Source organism: Triturus cristatus, chromosome 7, assembly GCF_964204655.1.
Source record: "Triturus cristatus chromosome 7, aTriCri1.1, whole genome shotgun sequence".
NCBI lineage: Eukaryota > Metazoa > Chordata > Amphibia > Caudata > Salamandridae > Triturus > Triturus cristatus.
In genome coordinates, this window is record NC_140590.1 from 1,484,112,848 (window position 1) to 1,484,127,459 (window position 14,612).

Consider the following 14,612-nt stretch of genomic DNA (forward strand, 5'->3'; position numbering starts at 1 on the left):
ACCTCCCTTAGACCTAGTACCCATTAAGAAGTGGACCCAGGTGGTTATTCAAATCAATGCAATTATTTTAGAATTTGGCTTGAGGGCACTGAATGGCAGAGTTCTATGTGACCCTCTAGGAGCTCATACTTAAAACAGAGTAGGATCCACTTCACGTATTGATTATATCCTAGTGGACATCCGCCTTTGGACTGCATCTATTGACATGGTAATTGGTCCCACAGTGGATAGTGACCATAACTTTCTGTCCTGCTGCTTGCAGAATTCTTGGTTACGGCCCGAGCAAGCCCTAAGTACTGATCCTATTTTAGTCACTAAAGATGTTGTCCCCTCTAACTCCGGTAGGTTCTTGAAGTGGACGAAGGTTGTAGGGCAAGATCATTCTATCTCTGAAATTTTGACGATCAGAACCAAGGAACTGGAGGCAGTTGCAAAAGACCCATTAGCAACATCTAAGGCAACTCTTATTTACGATGCAACCATCAGTCAGATGAGCTTGCACTTTCAGTCTGGGCAACCTTCCAATCGCAAATATAACAACAAAAAGGGACTCAATCCCTGGTTCACTAAGGACTGTCGACTAAAAAGGAAAGCTTTATCCCTCAACCTAAAAGGGAAAACTCTTTCCAAAATTAGAGAAGCCAGGAAAGAATATAATGCCACCATTAAAAAAGCAAAACGCGATTGGGAGGAATCACACTGGCAGGCACTTAAAGATGCTTGCAACCCAAGGGACTCCACAACTTTTTGGAATCTGATTAAAGCTGCTGACTCTAAAGGCACTGTCCCAATACCCAATCATATTACTAGTTTAGAATGGCATGCCCACTTCTCTAGACTATACTCATGTCAGGATACCTCGGATAACCAGCAGATCCCAGAGAGCGCATACCATTCACACTCTGTCGATGATGCCATATCTTTTAATACCACAGAAATTGTAGATGCAATTAATTGCATCATTCCTGCCAAAGCAGCAGGACCGGATGGCATTCCGGGGGATTTACTGTGACTAGATCCAGTTAGATGGGCTAATTACATCTTGCTCTTGCTTAAGTCAATTGCAAAGGGCGCACCGGTCCCAGACTCCTGGAAAGGAGCCGAAGTAGTTCCTATATATAAAAAAGGGGCTAGGGAGGACCCTGCCAATTACAGGCTCATTAGCCTGATAGATGCCATCCAAAAGGTGGTTGGCAGGGCTCTCCTACACAGGATTCAGGACTGGATAGATGATGGTAACATCATCTCCCAATATCAAGGGGGGTTCAGAAGGAATACCGGGACTATTGACCAGGTGTTTCGGCTGCTCCTCCTCTACTGGAAAGTGGTAGTGATTGGTAGGGGCAGCTTATGCCTTGCCTTCATCGACCTTAAGACCGAGTTCGATCTGGTACCCAGGGGGATTTTGTGGTCAGTTTTGGCAGAAATGGGCACCCCGCCACAAGTTTTGAACCTATTGATCTACTTACACGAGGACAATTATGCTCGTGTAAGATGGGGCGCCCATGGCCAAGTTACTGATAGGATCATCTTCAGTAGGGGGGTCCGCCAAGGGTGTGTCATGGCTCCCACCCTATTCTCATTGTATGTGAATGGGGTGGTTGACTTTCTGGGGAAAGATCCTGCCGACGCACCCACCTTGGCTGGCGAAAAAATCGCGACCCTCCTTTTTGCCGATGATACATTGCTTATTTCCAAAACTCCAGCTGGTCTGCAGAAGTTATTAGACCAATTCCATCTTTTTTGCACAACCCGTGGTCTCAAGATAAACACTGCAAAAACTAAGTTTATGGCTTTTAATTCTTGTAAACACCTTAGAACTAGCCTTATTTTAGATGGAACTCAGCTTGAGAGAGTCAAAACCTTTGACTATTTGGGGGTTCGACTCTCTGATAAGATGAATTGGAGATATCATCTGGACAAAATGTTACTAAATGACAAGTGTGTGGCAGGAGCTATCAGGAAAGCACAAAGTTTATCACTAAGCAAACCGGTCGCTCCTGCCCTGGCAGTTTATGAGAGCAAAGCAGTGAGCTCGGCCCTATATGGTGCGGAGCTCTGGGGCTTTGACAATACAGATGATATTTCTAAGTCCGAACACAAATTCTACAGAGAGTTAGTCTCACTCCCCATTAGTACTCCCCTGAGACCAATTTTATATGATATGGGTAGGCGCTCTTTTAGTGATATCGCCAGGTCCCGTCCCCTGTTTTTTTGGGCACGTCTCCAGCGGACACAGGAGCTTTCTGGGTATGCAGCCGCACTTTCAGAGGTATTGTCATTAGATATGGGCAATAAAGCCAAATGGTTGGCAAACCTTAAGAAATTGCTAACTGATTTAGGGCTGTCCGGGGCATGGGCAAGCCAGATCCCTCCCCCAAAAGAGGATCTTAAATTGCTTTACTGGAACTGGGTAGCAGAACGGGAACTGAGAACCCTCCATTTGGCGAAATTAACTGAGGAGTATTTTTCCCATAAACAATATAGCTGTTACGAACCATACAAGTGCCAAGAGATAGAACCTTGTATATTCAATTTAGATTAGGTTCTTTACCCCTAAACTCGTTCACAGCTAAATGGAATCCACCAAAATCCTCTCTACAATCATGCCCATGCTGCCCTGCCCCGGAGGAAAGCATTGCCCATTTCCTTTTTGCTTGCCCTGCATATAAACCGGCAAGGGTTAGATGGTTAAAACCAGTCTGCAGAAAACAAAGCATCTAGCCGCCCTCTGAATTCTAAAAACAGATGGCACTCCATCACTGGTTTGTGGTGTGGCCAAGTTCTTAGGCTGTGCATGGAATAAGCGTAAAAAAATACTAAAAAAAAAAAAAAGTTTTGAGAAGTGAATATGTTTTATTGCTAAACTGGAATTATTAGAATGCACTGTTTTACTATTTTGCGAAATAATGCACCTAGATGGAGCAACTTAACTAATAATTTAATAATTTTAAACTTATATCTAATTTTTCTTTTGATACAATTGTTGTGTCCCGTGTTTAAAGATGCAGAATGATCCTCTCTTGAAATTATATCTAATGAACAAATCAATTTTTAAATTTTTAAATTTTTAAATTTTATATTAATGGCAACAAGAAGAAGAATGATTTACTCACATTTAGAAGCACTGTTACATCATAAGTCAGAAGAGTGTATGTAGTTATTATATGTATTGCTCATTAGGATTCATGATAGCACAATGCACTTTACGTTTTTACATGATTTAGGTTCTGTTGCCCATTATGTCCTGTGCATTATACCGGGGCATCTAATAATATTTAGCATTGTTCATATTTATCTGCCATAGACCATGTAGTTACTTTATGTATTGTTTACAGGGACATATAATAGCACAATGCACTTTCTGTACCTATATGATGCAGGGTACTCTGATCATTTCGTACTGTACCCTATATTGGGATATGCATTAGCACTTTTTGAAAATAAAAGTTATATGCTATTTTGCTTATTTGCATTATATATCATGCAAACCTGTACTGTACTTGATCTATTTATTGAGTATGATCTTTTGCTATTTTAAATTTGTCTGTACATTCTCCTTTTCTTTTTTAATTGTGATGGTTGTTTTTTTCTTTTAAAATGCTTTTATGGTGATATACTTTGCACCGAATAAATCTTGCTTTGACTTGACTTGACTAGAATTGTACACCTCCGCACAGAGGCGCAACAACGTAAAATATATTTTTTTCTACTCTTTGTTTCCTTTTTTAAAGAGTGATACATTCTGCAGCACACTTACAAAGAGGGAATGCCTCTGAGAATTCTTTTTGCACAGGAAGGTGTCGATTGCTGCACAAAAACAATACTGCCTACAAGAGCGCACAGATACCCGTATTGGCGCTTGGCAACATTTTGTGTGCCAGTGCAGGCAGAGAGCAGGAATGCACTGTATAATGTTAAATACATAGCAGTCCTGCCCTCTCCTTTTCACACAGCACAGCAAGGTGGTTTGCTGAGTTGTGTTGAGTGACAATATGGTAAATAGGTCCCTTGGTCTCTTTTTTTGAAGTTGAAAGTCTCCAGCAAGATAAGGCTGCAGACTATATCCAAGTAGGACTCCACTAGGCCTGACACCCCTTCTGCGAGGTGTCACTAAACAAGATTTGCTGCTGTGGAGAAGAATGTAGTGGGAGCTGCCGTAAAATCAACCCAACCAGCAATGCACCCTGGGTAGATCGATGAGCAGCTTCTCCTCTCTTGGTCTCCTCTTGGTCCTCAGAGGAATTTTTACCCCAAAATTATATAAGTACCAAGTTTCAGAGTTGAGCTATATGGGCTCAATTAGCACCACTTCCAAAGATCAAAGACTGGAGATGCTCCACTAGGATGGTCAGGACTCAGCTATCTACACCTTAGAGTCACTTCTAGAAGTCCTGGGTTCAGGAAAAAAGACCAGGGCTCAAGCAACAGTACAGATCTCTGGGGCTAAGAGTAGGCTTCGGGCAGAAAAGCAATACTTCTTGGTTCAGCAAAGCGGTCCCTCTGAAGTGAACAGCAGGCCACATCAGCAGGCAGTCTTTTGAGAGACCTTCTCAGGTCCAAGAGTGAAACAACTAGTGGGTCTGAGAGTCCCCTTTTTATCTATCTACTTTGAAGTGGGATACACTTCTGGAGGTCTAATTTACCCAAATGTCTGGAATTCCTGGTCCCCTGCCCTGGCTCCAACCTTGCTATAATCACAATGTGCTAGTGTGAAGTTCTTTGTGTGAGAGCAGGCCTCAGCCTATTGATGGGTAAGTGGAACTGTGCCCCTGCTCTGTCCCTCATACTTCCTGAGATGGCCCAACAGGATCAAGACTGATTTGCATATGATTGGCTCCAAACTGACTTGGCATGGTGCATGAAAAGCGATAGATTGGGATGCGGCCCGAGCGATTGCCAGAGGCTGCGATTAACTCAAGCATTTCATTCATCAGCTGGTTGTTTTTGAAACTTTCTATAAGTGACATTTTCAGAGTTGTGACTTAAACTCTGACTTTCCCATAAAGGAAAATTTTAAAGTCCGATTCCTCAGATAACAAACATGACTTTTCCACCTGTCCCTAATCAAAAGTTAGCACTCATTAATTTTAATAAGGTAACCCAATGCTATCCCATGGGGGAGGCAGCCCTCACAGTAGTGAAAGATACAATATTACGTTTTTCATTAACAGGACATGCAAATGTTAAGAGCGCATGTCCAACTTTCTAATTACAAAGCACCATTCTTAATGGTCTGCTTGAGACCTACCATGAGGGTCACCTATAGGAAATAAAAAGCTAATTTTAGACTTGGCAAGTTATATTGCACCATCTTTACAGTAAAGGTGATGGAATACAAAGGAGACATTAATATTCAAACATGATTGCCAATTCAAGAACAGTCTCTGAGCTAGGGGACTTTTCAATTGCAATTGGAAACCTCAAATCTCAGTAGGTGTATCCTGCAAAGCTCTGATCCTGGTACATTGCCCTCTTTGCACCATTAGAGGCTTTAAGGGGCTCCTTCCTCAGTTGCAAATGCAAATGACAATGTTGCAGGCAGGGATGAAGTCAACTTTACTCCTGATGGGTAGTGGGTTTCAGTAGAGGCCTTAGCTTTGTTCCCACGGAACGAAGTAACTTCTTTGAACTCCATGCACATCTACTACAGTTTTTCCGATGAATAAGACTACGTCAATTTTTTGCAGACAAATCAGAGCCGATCCGCTCTAACACTATCCTTTTTCATCCTCCATCCACCTTTAATCCACCCTCACATACCATGCCTCCTGAAATATTGTCTTTCGAGCGAATAGTACTTTATGAGATTGCGAATGTTCAGAAAGCTTTTGAATATGTCCCTTATAATCTCCCACGTGTCGAAAAACAGGCCTTAATCAGCCTCAAACAAAGATCCAATTTAACTATCAAACCAGCGGACAAAGGTGGTGGTATCGTTGTCATGGACAATGAGAAATATGACCTGGAGATTAGAAGACAACTGACCAATACTGCCCACTATCGTAAACTCACTCATGATCCCCTCCCAGATCTCAAAAAAAGAATCAATCACATTACCAAACTAGCACAAACCCAAAACATTATCTCCCCCAAGGAATTTATTTTCCTCAATAATGCACACCCACGAACACCGGTGATTTATGTTTTACCGAAGATCCACAAAGACATCCAGAACCCCGCTGGTAGACCAATCGTTTCTGGTTGCGGTTCCATTCTGGAACCCCTAGGTAAATACATAGATGCTGTCATCAAGGAGTTCGTCCCCCTCACAGACACCTTCATACGGGACAGCATGGATTTGATCAGGACTATCGAAGACAGACCTTTTGATATAGAGACCGAATTGATGGCTGGTTTGGATATTGAATCTTTATACACGAATATCCCCCATGATGAAGGTCTTCTAGCCATCCACGAACTATTGGAAAACAGACCGAGACCGACCCGCATTCCCACAGAATTCATCATGAGCCTTTTACATATTGCCTTAGAGAACAACTATTTTTTGTACCAGGATGATTTTTACCTTCAAATCAAAGGTGTCTCAATGGGGGCTTGTTTTGCCCCAAATTTTGCCATCTTGTTTGTCCACAAACTGGAGACATGCCTCATACTCAGTTCCACCAATCCATTCAGACCTCAAATCTCCTTATGGCGACGATATATAGATGTTGTCCTTTTATTTTGGAAAGGTGATGCCGACACTTTAACATCTTTTGTCGAATGGTTGAACAACTCCCAACCACATTTGAAATTTACCTTTGATTACAAAACCAACGATCTGCCCTTCCTGGACTTGAACATACATGCAGAAGAAGGAATAATTGGAACATCACTCTATCGCAAACCCACAGAGAGGAACACTCTGTTACATTATTCTAGTTACCATCCACGTGGATTGAAAGATGGCTTACCTTATGGACAATTCCTTCGTATACGAAGGAATTGCAAGTGGCGCAATGACTATTTCAGGGAATCGGATGTCTTACTCAAAAAACTTACAGACAGGGGTTATCCTCGCAGATTGGTTTCACGCGCTCGTAAAAGAGCCTGGTATTCCCATCGGGACCTTCTACTTACACCACAACCTAAGAAAACCAACTCTCGAATTCCCTTTGTTTCGAAATTTAGTCCCAGCAGCAATCAAGTCAAGAAGATTATTTCACGAAATTGGGCACTTCTGAGAACCAATAAATCATTCCAGGAGCCACCTCTTTTCTCCTTCAAACGAGGCAATAACCTATCCAACCATTTGGTCCATGCAATTACCTGGCCCATCAAACCTGCTAATTCCAATACCATCACTTCAACATGGGGACTACCGCCCGTACTAGGCCATTACAAATGCCAGTCATGCAGTGTCTGCGATCTTACCACCAATACAAAAGAGTTCAAATTCAATAATCAAACATACACTTTGAACACGTTGACCAATTGCCGGTCACAAAATGTGATCTACGCTATTGAATGCCCGTGCCATCTCCTCTACATCGGACAGACAACACAAATGGTCAAGCAAAGGATTATCCAGCATAAAAGCAGAATACACTGTAAGATCACTACAGCTCCTTTGGTGACACACTTTCTGGAAAAGAACCATGACGCACTTGACATTAAGTGGCAAGTCATAGATCAACCTCGGCTCCCGCCCAGAGGCGGCAATCTACAACAGCTCCTGAACAAATGTGAATGTAAATGGATCACACATTGTAACTCTGTGAACCATGGGCTGAACACCATCGATGAGTGGAACAGCACGATTCAGTTCCCACCCTAATTACCCTTCCACTCTACCATATTGCCCCCGCATTTCCTTGGTTCTCTTCCAATACTTTTGAACGCCAAGCATGATATACCTGACTAGGTCCCCCACGATGTATGTGTATCAGATTATTATTGCTCTGAATCTTGTGATGTACATGTGCTCCCAAATGTTTCATCTACGGTGTGCATTGCTTCCAATCCTTCTCTCGTCTCCTTTTGTCTCCCTGATATATGGCCCGCTCCCAATTGATTGGTTCCACCCCCTGCCTCCAACTTTTTGGTTGTATCCCTATACAATTTTTCATTGCCTCTATTACTAAGGCTGCCCCCCATTCCTATACCCCACTTCTTGCCACCGAGCCCTTGCTCCGCCCGATTTTTGTTCGGGCTCTCGCGTGTTCCGCATTCCCGCCCGGTCCGTTCTCCCCTTCCCCTTGGTTTCACGCGTCCCAGGCGTCCTTGGTAACCCCAATTGGTTTCCGCACCAGGATCCTATCCCGGCTCCTCGCTTCCCTCCAGGACGCTCTCATTGGCTGCTCCCCTGGCGTCCTTGGTTACAGCTCCACCTCCAGCCTCATCTACCCAATCCCTGCCCGTTGCCATGACGCTGACTTTCGCTTTATGTAGAAGGCTTCACGGCTTTCACTCTAGGCATTACTCGAGGACCGCACACGTCCGTGGCGGTTGGTGTACCTTCTCCCTGGATCCAATTTGGACACCCGACCTGATGACCTGCCAAACACAGTAAGCCCGGCTTCTCTTGCCTTGTCACGTCTCTGACTGTCTCCCTGCGTGGATTTTTTCCTAATCCTTATTTTTTTCATCCACGCCTCCAGATAATTGACTGAAGTGTTCCCCTGCGCCCTCTCCCTTGTTTCCCTGGCTCCGCTTCTTCCAGCGGTAAGTGTTTTATTTTAGTCTGATTAATTCCCCCCTTTTCCAATAATTAATACCCTTCATTCCCTCTCCCTTAACACCTCACTTCCTTCTTATCCCTTAGAGACTTGAATTCTCATTCGAGTTACCACCCTGGCTGTACCCGGACCTTCTGTGATTAGTTCATACGCCCACACGGAATCTGCCTCAACAGAGCCCCATTTTCCTGCGCCTCAGGTAGGCTCTAGTTGTTCCTTGCATCCTTCCGTCAATCCTTTTCCTGTCCTCCACCGCTCTGACACTTACATTATTTTACACAGCACTCCTTGAATACGCGACCCTGGTCCTGAGGATGATCCTAATTAAATAGGATCGAAACGTCGTCGACCTCTGCCCATCAGCTCTAACTCCCTTTGGCGCCCCTTGATCTTTGGGTTCTCCAATGAGTCTGAAAACTATCAAATGGACAATTGATGAAATTGTTGTCTGAACCTTTCTATTCTGTATATATTTTGTATATATTGCTTTGCGCCTCATGCTGTGGTCTCTTCACGTTGTCACTTGCGCTGTCACTCCATTGTCACGAGCACATTGTACACTTTTTCTATAGGGTTGCTTTGGTATTTTGACCAATTAGTGCTGTTATAATTCTTTCATGATTGTATCGATCTTCTCTAAATACATGACGCCTATGGGCGCATTACTCAAATTATTTTGAAGCCTCTTGTTTTCTATGTGTGGTTTGTAATGTCTTGTACATACAATTGCAAATATTCTAATAATTCCTGCTGAGATATTGTCGCAATTTTATTGTACTTACCCTGATCTCAGTTGGGTCTACGGGTTACACTCCTGTGGTTTCTTTATATTATAATAAAAAGTACCGGGCGCATGTGCTCCACGCCATTTCCATTTCAGACTTGGTGCACCGGATGCACTGCGGCTGGCACAGGCCCACCGCCACGGGACGGTGACTTTCGGTGCACTGAGGTAGGGGCACTGTAAGTGCTGAGCGGGTGTGCAGCCTGAGATGATGTCCTGTCCCGGTGCTCCGGACAGGTCAGGTTTTGTGTGCCCTGCTGGACCGCAGTATAGGCCTAAGCCATCGACCAGCGGGGGCCTACTGCCACATGGCATGGCCTCACTGGTCACAGAGTTAGTGGCACCGCAAGGGCTGAGCAGGTGTGCAACCCTCGATGATGGCGGGTGCACTGGTGTATCCTCTGCCATGGTAAAATCAAGACGCAGCACCAAATGTGAGAGCTGGTGGCCTGTGGAGCGGGGCTGCATGATGTGGATGGTGCCCTGTCCGCGGAAAGGTGAGCAGTGAGGCCTGGGTGCGCAGGGGCGGGCAGACACCTTTGGGCAGAGGAAGTGGATGAGGTGCAGCAGCCTGTATGCACAAAGGCGAGACAGCCATTTAGGCATGCGCAGTGGTATGTACTCTGCCATTACTGATTCTGTACTATGTTTCAGATGAGTGAGTTTGAGGGCTCCACTATGTCCCGGCACATGGTAGGAGACACACCGGTGACGGAAAGGTGAGCAGTGGGGGTTTTGTCCACAGTGTGGGAACTCACTGTCCCTCTCCATCTCTTCCTTTCTCTCCCTCACACTCTTTCTCTCTCTCCTCCTCTCTCTCACACTGTTTCTCTTTCTCTCTCTCTTCCTCTCTCTCACTCTTTCTCTCTCTCTTTCTCTCTCTCTCACTTTTCCCCTGTATCTCTCTTCCTCTTTATCACACTGTTTCTCTTTCTCTCTCTCTTCCTCTCTCTCTTCCTCTCTCTCTTACTCTTTCTCTCTATCTTCCTCCCACTCTTTCTTTCTCTCTCTCTCTTCCTCTCTCTCAATCTTTCACTCCCTCTCTCTCTCTCTCCTTTGATGGACGCATGACGCACAATCTTATCTTGCTTATTGTCTAGCAGGCCTGCGATGATGCCAGGCCATCCTGCAATCAACACTCACCCTGAATTGTGAGCTCGGCTTGACCGCGTGTACGCAATGCTGAGGAGGTTGCTTCAGCACGTGGTGGTCCCTCTTACACAAACATCGGTGGTGGAAGGTGAGCAGAGAGGCTTGTTTCCGCAGCAGCCGGCAGTCACCTCTGGGTGGTGGAAGTGGATAGTGTGCAGCAGCCTGGGTGCACAAGAGCGGGCAGACACCTCTAGTCAGTGTGAGTGGATGGGGTGCAGCCACGTGGGTGCGCAGGAATGCGCAGTCACCTCCGGGCACTGGGAGTGGATTGGGTGAAGCAGCCTGGTTGCACAGCAGATGGCAGACACCTCTGGGTAGTGGGAGTGGATGGAGTACTGCAGCCTGGCTGCGCAGAGGCAGGCAGACACCTCTGGGTGGCAGGAGTCGATGGGGTGCAGCAGCCTGAGAGCGCAGGGCAGACAGACACATCTGGGCGGCAAGAGTGGATGGGGTGCAGCAACCTGGGTGCGCAGGGGCGTAAAAGAGAATTACGCGTGTGCAGTTGTATGTACTCTGCCATTACTGATTATATACTATATTTCAGATGACTAAACTTGAGGGCTGCACTATGTCCCGGCACGTGGTTGGAGGCATACCGGTGGCAGAAAGTTGAGCTGTGAGGATTTTCTCCACAGTGTCAACACTCCCTCTCCCTCTCCATCTCTTCCTTTCTGTCACTCACACTCTTTCTCTATCTCACTCTCTATCTCTTCCTTTTTCTCTCACACACTCTTTCTCTCTTTCTCTGTATCTTCCTCTGTCTCTCATTCTTTCTTTCTCTCTATCTTCCTCTCTGTCTCACTCTTTCCCTCTCTCTCTTCCTCTCTCTAACCGTTTCTCTCTTTCTCTTTCTCTTCCTTGTATCTCACTCTTTCTCTCTTTCTTCCTCTCTCTCACTCTTTCTCTCTTTCTCTGTCTTCTCTGTCTTCTCTCTCTCACTCTTTCTTTCTTTCTCTCTCCCTTCCTCTCTCTCACTCTTTCTCTCTCTCTCCTTTGATGGAATGACACACAATCTTATCTTTCTTTTTGTTTTGCAGGCTGTGATTCACAAATTGTCGAGGGATGACACGCCATGCCTATACCTACTTTTATTTTGTTGTTTTGTTTAAATAAAATGTTTCATATGTAAATCCTTAGATGACTGAGATTCTTATTTGTCTAACCTCACATGCATGTTCTTAATTCTAATTGTGCGACATCACCCAATTTGTTACGTTCCAGATTTCCTAAGGTTGCTCTCACATTTTTTTGTGGGGGTGGCGGTGAGGGGGGATGGTGGACAAGGGGCTGGTGGTGGGGGGTGTCGGAGCAGTGTTGGGTGTCCGAGCTGCATGATCGCTGGCTCTATTGCATCTGTTGTCATTCAGGTGTGGCTCTGGGCTGGGCTCCCTTTTATGTTGCAGGTTGTAGTCCAACTTTACACCAGCTCAGAGCAGGTGTAAACTTCCTACTACTAACACACCTTATCACCTGTTTTCTACTCTCTTCCACGATCTTGCTGGCGGTTGAGAAACTGGCAAAGTGACCTGTTTGCTGCTTTTTGCACGAGTAAGCCTACTCTACATCTCATTCGCAATATTTGCCTGGCTCATCCGTGATGATGCTTTTTGAGGCAGCTGGTAAACTGGTGATATGGGCTGTTTGCTCCAGCTTGTAAATGGTCCGTTACATTTATCACCATTTTGGTTGCGATAAAGTGCCGTTAACTCGGCGATGTGTCCTTCAGAATATACCCTTCGGTGTTGAAAGACTTAAGAAGTACTCGAGTGCCGCGCTGAGAGCCGTGCAAAAATTAAACGAGAAGAGGGCCGTGCCGGCCCCCTTCTGTGGCCAATTCTGGCCTCGAGGACCCCATCCTCCGGGGCCTGGCCTCATCGTTGGGGACCGTGGGGGGAGCCCCAATGCCCCTACGGTCCCACCGGCTCCCCGCGTCCTGCGGGAGCCAGCATTGCTTTTCCACACAGGGAGCTGCTGACATGCACCTCCCCGTGTGGAAAAGCAACCAGCTTTGGATTTTGGAAGCGAGAGCAGGTTTCCCAGCTTTCGCTTCCAAAATCCACAGCAAGTTTACTATGACAGGGCAGGAGCAGCGCTGCTCCTGCCCTGCCATAGCAAACAGCACTGTCCCGGGGAGGGCACCCCAGGAAACTGCAGGAGCCGGCCCTGGGGGGTGGTGGTCCCCAGGGCCATCACGGGCTGCAGTAGGAGGGCCGCGCGCCCCCCCTCTCAACATGAGTGAAGCCCCGTAGATGTGGTGGTCCCCGGGGTTGCAGGGGCCCCCGCAGGCCCCTGCTAATATATTTTAAGAAATGCCCCCGGGCCCTAGCTCACCCAGGGGCCTCGTTAAAATAAAACGCGGGAACCTGCGCCTCATAATTTTTTCACAATTTTGGCAGAATTTGCGACCCCAGTACGATTTTTGCGGTAAATTTTTTTTTAATGCTTTTTTTGGCCCTGGGAGTCCTTCTGTGGCCCCCTGAACAGACCTAGGGGGTCAGTGGGTTTCTACCCTGCCCCCTTCTCTTGTTTTATATCTTTGTTTCTCTGTTTTCTGGTGACTCACTTCTACCGAGTTACAAGATGGCTGCCAACACTTCCTGGTTTGGAGTGTTGACAACCAATTACAATGAAGCTTGTGGTCGTGGCAGCCAATTAGAATGAAGCGCATGGTCGGGAGAGTTCGCTACTCCACCGCTGCCCTAGATATCAAAACTTTTATTTTTTGAATTTTTAGGCAACTACTGAACAGATTTACACCATTTAAAAAAAAGATCCCTTTCTAAACCAAGCACTACCTTTTTGCCAAATTTGGGGTAATTCCGTTCAGCAGTTTCGGCTGTAGCCTTGCTCAAAGTTTCCTATGGAAATTAACTTGGAGAAAATGTATTTTGGGACTCTCCTTTTTTCTCAGCCCCCGCTTGATGAATCGCCCCAAACCTTTCAGGGTAGGACCTGACCTGGATTGACTTTTTGGGGGGTAAATTTCATGAAGATTCTTCAAATGACACCAAAGTTATTAGCAAATCAAAAAATGCTTTTCCTATGGAAACTAGGTTCTAACTATAACTAACCACTGGCGACTGCCAGTAGGTAATATATATGTGTATAAATGTATGTATATATATATATATATATACACACACACACACACACTTGATATTATTCCATTGTAGCACAAATCAGGTATGTATTGATGATTACAACAATGGAATGTTGAGAGCTCCTTTGATCTAGCTCCAGGATTATAATGGCTGATGTAAGTCTGGATCTCCAACTTTCCAATGTTTATCTACATGTTTCTTCCTTTATGATTCAGAACATTCTATCCTTAGTGGGTGGAATGTTTTAAAAGCCTTATAGCCCTTTTGCCTCGGACTATACTGGTTGTTAAAGCCCTGTGGCAGTGGGCCTATAACTTGGGTTCAGGGCCTTTAACAACCGGTGTAGCCTTAGACAGTGGGTTTAAAGGCTATATTAATGAGAAATTGTTCAAACTTAAATATGTAAAATGAATTGCACAAGGATCAGGAAAACAAAGCATTCATTAATAATTAGTGAGTGATGGAGCAAATATATGTACATGAGCAATGCAACAAGTCTAAACATGTATTAGGAATTAATGAGTGTAGATATATATTTGAAATCACTGTCAAGTATTCTGAGTAATGTCCATATTTCAGCTCACATTCAACATTTCTGAGTGATGATGCAATGATCAGGATACACTGCTTTTCTTCTGTGTGATGGGGCATTCCTCTCCTCTCCTCTACTCTCTACGCTCCACTCTTCTCCTCCCCTCCTCTCCCCTCCTCTCCATTCCCCTCTCCTCCCCCTTCTTTTACCTTCCCTTCCCTCTCTTCCCTTCCTCCCCTTCTCCTCCGTTCCCTTCCCATCCTCTCCTCTCCTCTCCTCTCCTCTTCTCTTCTCTTCTCTTCTCTTCTCTTCTCTTCTCTTCTCTTCTCTTCTCTTCTCTTCTCTTCTCTTCTCTTCTCTTC

General features: G+C 45.3%; 1 protein-coding gene across 1 annotated transcript in view; it reads right to left on the reverse strand.

Moving 5' to 3' along the window:
• The window catches only part of LOC146812225 (protein-glutamine gamma-glutamyltransferase E-like), a 261,472-nt gene that overhangs the window by 176,720 nt on the left and 70,140 nt on the right, over positions 1-14,612 (reverse strand). The window lies entirely within an intron of this gene.